Here is a 6,836-nt window from a genome sequence, read left to right on the forward strand (position 1 = left end):
GCCAAAAATATCATTTTAAAAGTCTGGGAATACTCTTTTTAACATACTACGATTTGGGACATAATAATACTATTTTCAGATACTATGTTGGATGGATAGCATCCATACAGGATAGCGTTTCTATGACATGTCTATCCAAAGATATCCCTTTTGATCTCTTTTAATGGCAGTCTATAGAACAGTTGCTAGGGTGCTCTGAATTGTTGCTAGTGCATATAATAATAATAATTATATAATATGAATTTTAAAAACTAATTATATATTTTTCTTTTTTAACAGGATCAGCATTGATCCTTTCCCAGTAGTGAGCCGCTTTTTCCTTATTTGATGAAGGCATTTGCAAAGGTACAATTCAGTCAAAATGATGCAAGAATATATTCTGCACATTTGCTATTAATAAAATGTGGTATTTATTTATCCCAGATATGTACAAATATGACCACCATACATTGCTGTCATTCGGTACAACCAGTAGATCATTCGATATATCCAAATTTCGCTATTACCAAATTACAATTTTGGTTATACCGTATGACAATATTTTCAAACAATGCTAACAGGCTGATATTGAGATGGCTAGCTAGTTAATTAGCTAGCAAGCAAAAGTACAATCAAAAAGGTTATGTTTAGTACAAGTTTTTAAAATAATACAACATTTTCCATGTTTTATAGTGGTTTTACCAAATTACCTGATTTTTCGGGACATTCGTATGAGCAAGTGAAAACATGAATTTTTCAAATAGTTTATAGAAAGTTACTTACTTTACTTCATGACCGTGTGGTCCTTTGCAGGTGTCTGAATTATGTCACATGATATTGACCAAATGACTTGATCCAAAATGGTGTCTTTATATTGGTTACTCCGAATGACATCATTAAAATTCATTTTTCCAGACATTCTTTCTCATAACAAAGCAACAACGTCTACACAAAAAGTTTATACCATTTTGCACGATGTTGATATATGATGTTATTAAATCATGCCAGAATAAAAAATATATACATTTATAACATTTTAAGATATTTTAATTACAATTAAAATGGCTGTATTGGCCCATGGACGGTTGAACCTTTTGACATTTAAAATAATTTTATATGTAATAAAATATAATTAAAAACTTTTCGATTCAATAAAAGAGATGGGAAAAGCACAGGTTTTCGCACATAATGTACATATACTCATAAAGGATTATTAGGAACACCATACTAATACTGCACTGTAAAAAATTGTTGTTGGTTTTTGTTAGTTTAACTTAAAAAAGTAAGTAACCTGGTTGCCTTAAAATGTTGAGTTTATTGAAATTAAAATTTTGAGTTGAAACATTGAAGGAAATAAATAAATAGAAACTCAAAATATTATTGTATCTGAACCAGATAAAAAAAAATGATAAATCATGAAAATAGCACTATTTGGCATGTTTCACTGCATCATCAGAAATACAACACACACAATTACCCAATATGCTTACAAAATCTTTTAATAATATTTTAATAAAGGTTGTCGAATCTCAAAAAATGTTTATTGTATTAACTCAAAATTTTAATTTCAATGAACTCAAAATGTTAAGGCAACCAGGTAACTTTTTTCTAAATATTTTTTTACAGCGTGTGTTTGACCCACTTTCGCCTTCAGAACTGCCTTAATTATATGTGGCATTGATTCAGTGGTGCTGAAAGCATTGTTTAGAAATGTTGGCCCATACCATCTTGCAGTTGATGGAGATTTGTGGGATGCACGTCCAGGGGACGAAACTCCAGTTCCACCACATCCCAAAGATGCTCTAATGGGTTGTGATCTGGAGACTGTGGGGGCCACTTTAGTACAATGAACTCATTGTCATGTTCAAGAAACCAATTTGAAATGATTCAAGCTTTTTGACATGGTGCATTATCCTGCTGAAATAGCCATCAGAGGATAAAGGGATGGACATGGTCAGAAACAATGCTCAGGTAGGCCGTAGCATTTAAACGATGCCCAGTTGGCACTAAGGTGCCTAAAGTGTGCCAAGAAAACATCCCCCACACCATTACACCACCACCACCAGTCTGTACAGTGGTAAAAGGCATGATGGATCCGTGTTCTCATTCTGTTAACGCCAAATTCTGACTCTACCATCTGAATGTCTCAACAGAAGAGTGCTATTTCAGTTTTTCTCCTCCAAAAATCAGCATGATTAAAATGTGATATTAAGTTACTACAACAGTTTAATAAACAATAATTGAATTACAACTACAAAATGTTGCAGAATAATGTAATAAATGAACAAATAAAAATAATTATTTAATAGTCTAAAGGCCCTTTCACACTGGACGTAATTTTGACATGCAAATAATTTGCACAATGGTTTTATTTTTTGATCAACTGTTTGTGTAATGAGCGATTCTACACCAAATGCGAATGTGCTGCGGCAAAAAAACAACATTTGTTTTTTCCTGTTTCGATGTTGTTGTTTTTTCTTTTACTCTAGCAGCGACAAAAATGGCTTAAACCAATCACAAATGAGGAAACAAAGGTGACGAAATGTCCAGTTGATGTCACAAGCTATTCAATCTACATTAACCTTTGCCAGGTGTGCCATTTCTCTTGAGACAGCTGTAGGTCTAGTCAAAGCTGTGCACTTGCAGCTGTGTTTACTGTTGTGTTTACAGACGGCAATAACTTTTTTTCTAAACCTTGTGTCCGCGATTATGGAAAGTGAATGTGTTGCCATTAGTATGTCTACTGTGGCACTTAAATGTTTACATTGTGATCAACTGGAAACAGCGGCTCCGGATCGATTGGTTCCTGAAGTGTGTGTTTGTCTCGTCAGATGTGCTAACGTTACCGTCTCTGGAGCTCCTCAAATTGTCCCACAAACTTTAGAAAGTAAGTGCAGAACCGGTCATGATAAAGTTTTAGCTCCTTAACAAGATTAGCATCCTCCCCTTCTGACTCCCTGTTCTTTTAAGACTGGGTGCACCCAAAACCTTCTTTTCGCTCTTTTAAATAAAATGAAAAGCTTGTCTTCATTGAATGAGGAAGTGTCCGTGTTTTCTCAGCTGTTGCCGCGAATGTTTTGGAATGTTGGAGCTCTGAAACATAGCAAATTCAAGTCGCGGCTGATGTTGGTTTTGACGCGAAATATTCGCTTAGCTTTTTCTTTATTTGTCCGGTGTGAAAGGGCCTAAAAGAACCTTTGTGACAAAAGGGGTTCTTTCTTGTCATTATAGAACCTTTTTTTAGCATAACAGGTCCTTTAGAGTTGAGTGAAGCAAGGTTATTTTCGTAAACGAAAACTGAAACTAAGACTAAAACTATTGGTCAAAAAACATTTTCGTAAACTGAAATAAAATTAAAAAATCTGAATAAATAAAAAACTAAAACTAAACGAAACTAACTACTCTTAATAAAAAACTAACTGAAATAAAATAATAATTAGCAAAAATAAATATTCGTTTTCGTTATTAATAAGCTCTCTTTAATGTGGTGGAAAATCTGACTGTGGCGGTTGAGGGAGTGTCTGTATATTGCGCTACTGCGCGTGAAGCGATCTGAGGAGATTAACCGCTGTCCTGTGACGGACGCGTGCAGACAGGCAACACATCGCTAGTCTTAAACGGCAGTTCACAAAGAATCAATGCGTCTGTGGCAGTGAAAGGGGAAATAACACAAAGTAATGAGACGCACGTTGAACTTCTTTTAAGCTCACTGTTTTAGAAGCCGTTTCTTATGTGACGAGAGACGCAGGCGCAAAAGTCAGCAACTATATTAGCAAATAACGTTACTAGCCTACTGTGCGTTTGAGATTTCATGTTTGCATAATATTGACAGGCTCAAAGGTGTTATCATAATCATTTACTACTAATAATATTATTATCTGTGTGGAGACATTTCCCCACAAAGTAGGGAATACCAGGACACACACACACAGGTTTGTTTCACTATATATGTGAGGACATTGCATGGACTTCCATTGATTTTATATCAGGTTAATGATATTTTATATCCCCTAACCCAATCCCTATCCCTAAACCTACCCATCCCAAGAACGTGCAAAACAATAGATTTAAATAAAAACATGTTTTGGCCGATTTATAAGCCTTTTTAACTAGTGAGGACCAGTCAAATGTCCTTACTAGTCAGTTATCATAATATTTTACTAGATAAGTGAGGACATTGGTCCCCTTTACAATTATAGCACAACAAACACACACACACACACACACACACACACATGTCTGGTGCGCTATCTTTGTGGGGACTTGCCATATAGGCGTAATGGTTTTTATACCATACAAACCATATATTCTATCCCCCTACACTGCCCCTGCCCCTAAACCTACCCATCACAGTAAACTTTCTACATTTTTACATTTTCAAAAGAACTCATTATGTATGATTTATAAGCTTTTGTACCCATGGGGACCTCAATTTAGGTCCCCACGGTGACACGAGTCCCCATGAGTCTGTGTGCATTCAGTTTGAAGTCCTCACCAGGCTAGAAAAACATGTACACACACACACACACACACACACACACACACACACACACACACACACACACACACACACACACAGCACAACAGTGTGTGTTGGCTGTATTCAGATGACTTTAGCTGTGGTCTTACACTGCTAGCCTACATTGTACTACTGAAGAAATTAAAATAAGCTTTTAATTGTTTAACAATATTTCATCTGTTATGAGTGAGTTTGTCTGGAATTTATAATTTTTACTTTTATATTTTACGTTGCATCTATTTTGTTCTTTAAGATAGATCCTCTGAGTATTAACCTATGTCAAAAATATCAAATATAATTTTTTAATATCAAAATATAATTTCTGTCATTTTTAATCTCCAGATCGTTGTTTGTATAGGTCATAGTTTGACTCGAACTTTTTTGCTCAAAGGTGAAGACCCAACTTTACTGCATGTTTTGTAAGACCGTCCTGGGTTTAAACAATAATGCTCGTTTATCAAGTTATTTCATTTAAGGATGTTTAGTAAGATTAAACTCTAATCAGTTAATTAAACTTTGCTGAAATTAAAAACCTTGATTTGGTCTCTACACTTCATTATGGTAACTGCTAAACTATAATTACTAAAACTGAAACTAAATAAATAAAAACTAAATAGAAATGTATTTGCAAAATAAAAACTAAACTAAAACTAGCAAAACCATTTGTAAAACTAACTAAAACTAAACTGAAATTTGTAGCAAAATTGAAAACGATAATAAAATAAAAAATAATTTAAAAAAGCAAAACTATAATAACCTTGGAGTGAAGAACCCTGTGGTTCTATGTAAAACCCCAATGAACCCTTTTTTCTAAGAGCGTAGTTCAAACAGTACTCTTTGCCTACTGACCTAATGCTTAAACACAGGAAGCGCGCTTGTCAGACAGGAATTAAATTTTGTCGGCTGGAGACCCAAGTTTGGTTTGAAGAAGGAAATCATACCAAGCACAATGTTCTCTCACCATTCCTGATTTCTAACACTCACAGTGTTCGGCTGGTCTTGTGGCTTTCAGAGCAGAAATGAAAGCTGTGCTCTCAGTATACTTTTTTGTTGTCTCTGGGTGCATTCATTAGTAAATTAAATCATATTTTGTCCATTAGATTGAAAGATCTGGGGGAAAAAAACATACATTTACCCGCTCAGACCCTCCTCTTAAAGAAATCAGGACAGAAGTGGTTGAAAGTAGACAAAAGAGACTCAAAAAAAAAGACTTAATTCTCAAAAGAGAATTAAAACACTAGATGTAAATGGGAGTTTGTCTCTCTCTTGTCTACTTGTGATCCGATTGAAGAAAAGGGATCCTAATACCAGGTGTAAACGGGGCCTCTGAAACCATTGTTTTCATTGTAGCACTCAAAGGAAGCTTTTGAATGTACCTACTTTGATATAAAAGTGAAATCTGAGTATATTTTACCCAAAGGCCTTGTTGCAGTGTTATTGAAAAGCATGAAAGTTCACTCATGTTCATCAATTCACTGCAAAAATTATCACAGTTGTTTTCCCGCTCTTCCAGGCACCTTGAGCTTCTGTCTCTTTTTTTGCACATCAATACATCTTCAAGGTCTCTCTGCACCGCACCTCCTGATTTTCCCCATTAAATAATCAAACCTCCTTTGAGAGTGTCGTCTTTGTAGTTTTTCTTCAGGCAGGAAACAACACAGAGGGTACATGGGGATTTCTAACTCTGTAAAAAGTTGAAGAGTTGACATGAACTCTTGTAAACCCTCATGAATATGTGTATCAATCAGATGGTTATTTTCCTAAGTGACTGTTCGGTGTTTGTGTGCGACTCGAGTGAACGAAACGTTGCGAAATAAAGCAAATCTGTGTCACTGTTGAAGCGCTCAAGCTACATTATAGTTCTGTCATCTTTGAAACAGTTTCTCATTAATTCCTAAAGTTCTGTGTGTAGAAATGAGGGGAAATTTGTCTTTGAAGTTGTGTGGAGGGTCTCAGGAGATCTGGAGGCCTCAGGCTGGACTTAGCCAGTGATGAGGGAAGATGTTGCTTTGAAAGGGAATCATTCCACCCTCCGCTCATGTTCAGCACAAGGTTGCACAGCATATGCTGATACAGAAAGGATCACTTGCTACAATGTTTGATAGGTCATGAAGCGGTGACTAAATTTGCTTTACAAATTCTGTAGACAGACTTTTTGGACCCTGAATATTTGCATACTGACATTTTTTTTTTACATCAAGCCTTGTGGAAAAAAAGTTGGGGGAAATGTTATACTGTTAAACAGTAAATGTCCGTTGGTGCCTCAATGACTACTTCGATCAGGGACGCTGTCAATCTCAGTTGTCAATCATAACGTCCCACCCCCGTTTTTATAGCA

Source organism: Pseudorasbora parva, chromosome 17 (genome assembly GCF_024679245.1).
Source record: "Pseudorasbora parva isolate DD20220531a chromosome 17, ASM2467924v1, whole genome shotgun sequence".
NCBI lineage: Eukaryota > Metazoa > Chordata > Actinopteri > Cypriniformes > Gobionidae > Pseudorasbora > Pseudorasbora parva.